Source organism: Pleurodeles waltl, chromosome 5 (genome assembly GCF_031143425.1).
Source record: "Pleurodeles waltl isolate 20211129_DDA chromosome 5, aPleWal1.hap1.20221129, whole genome shotgun sequence".
In the NCBI taxonomy this organism is placed as follows: Eukaryota; Metazoa; Chordata; class Amphibia; order Caudata; family Salamandridae; genus Pleurodeles; species Pleurodeles waltl.
In genome coordinates, this window is record NC_090444.1 from 1,604,759,308 (window position 1) to 1,604,761,048 (window position 1,741).

The 1,741-nt window shown below is 49.5% G+C and overlaps 1 non-coding gene across 1 annotated transcript; it reads right to left on the bottom strand.

Annotated features, from left to right (window-relative positions):
- Nucleotides 1-546: 546 nt before the first annotated feature.
- LOC138297564 (U2 spliceosomal RNA) lies at nt 547-739 on the bottom strand. Its single transcript, XR_011204162.1, has one exon. It is a non-coding gene; the product is annotated as a U2 spliceosomal RNA (small nuclear RNA).
- Nucleotides 740-1,741: the final 1,002 nt, after the last annotated feature.

The window sequence follows — 1,741 nt, forward strand, 5'->3', positions numbered from 1 at the left end:
GCGCCCATTAGCATACCCACGTTGCCCAGTTTCTAGTTTTTACATGCCCCTCCCCTTCCTGTCCACTGCGTCCAGCCCCTTTGTCAGAAGGCCTGGCCACCCTGGACAGCACCCTGGCAGCAAGTGGCCGGCACCTCGCTTACCCAGGACTCTGTTGCCACCTCGCCCTCGCTTACCCAGGACTCTGTTGCCCTGTAGCTTAGGCCTATAGATAAGGCTCAGCTGTTCGTGAACGGGCGGGGGTGGGCAAAGAAGGAAAAGGACTCTGCCTCTTCCTTCTACCCAGAGAAGACATGGACAGTGTCCAACTCTTCTGTTCTGCCACAGGCAGCTGCCCCACTCCTCTCTTTTTTTTCCTGTTTTAGTGTTCCTATCTTGCTCCTCCTCAAGAAAGGGCTAAAACGAAATAAATAATTAAATAAATAAATCAATAAATAAATAAAACAAGACACGGCTGCCACCAAAGACATTAGCGCCACTTTACAGAAAGCCAGTGAAACGCTACTTTTGCATCTTTTTTTTCAACATCATGTTTTTCCCCGGGTGGGGAAGTGCACCATTCCTGGAGGTACTGCAATACCAGGTTGATGCGTGGAGTGGACAGAGCAAGCTCCTATTCCATCTCCCTGTTCCAAAAATCAATTTAATATATGGTCCCCAGATAGAGGACCTATCAGATATTAAACTGATAAGAACAGATACGTTTTAAAATAGTTTTTATTGAAATTCAAAAAGGAATAATACATAATAAATACAAGAAGGCAATATACACAAAGGCAGGGGAATGCGGCGACCCCTAATAATACCTTAGTAAATATAGAAACACATAGCCACGTCAATGTGGCAGACAACAAACATACAAAATTATTCACAAGTGCAAGACCCACCACCCTGACACCTCCTGATAAACCTATTAGACAAAATACATGGGTTGTAACAAATACATAGCTCTTACTAAAATGTTTTGTATCTAGCAGATTAATCTAAAGAACTACCTCATCCTAGCCTAATGCCAACATTAGATTTCCATCAAGACCTCCATTTTTGCCAACATTTTACTAAAGAGAGCTGTGCATAAAAAAAGGACAAAAAAATGTTTTCATAAATGCAGAAGACAGGAGACCAGCTCACACCCATCACAGGCGGAGCCCAACACAGGCAGAGCGCAGGGGACAAGAGTCCAACTCACACCCATCACAGGTGGAGCACAGGAGACCAGCCCTTGCCCATTACAGGCAGAGCGCAGGAGACGAGAGTCCAGCTCACACCCATCACAGGTGGAGCACAGGAGACCAGCCCTTGCCCATTACAGGCAGAGCGCAGGAGACTAGAGTCCAGCTCACGCCCATCACAGGTGGAGCACAGGAGACCAGCCCTTGCCCATCAAAGGCAGAGCGCAGGAGACAAGAGTCCAGCTCACGCCCATCACAGGTGGAGCACAGGAGACCAGCCCTTGCCCATTACAGGCAGAGCGCAGGAGACAAGAGTCCAGCTCACACCCATCACAGGTGGAGCACAGGAGACCAGCCCTTGCCCATCACAGGCAGAGCGCAGGAGACGAGAGTCCAGCTCACACCCATCACAGGTGGAGCACAGGAGACCAGCCCTTGCCCATCACAGGCAGAGCGCAGGAGACAAGAGTCCAGCTCACGCCCATCACAGGTGGAGCACAGGAGACCAGCCCTTGCCCATCACAGGCAGAGCACAGGAGACAAGAGTCCAGCTCACGCCCATCACAGGT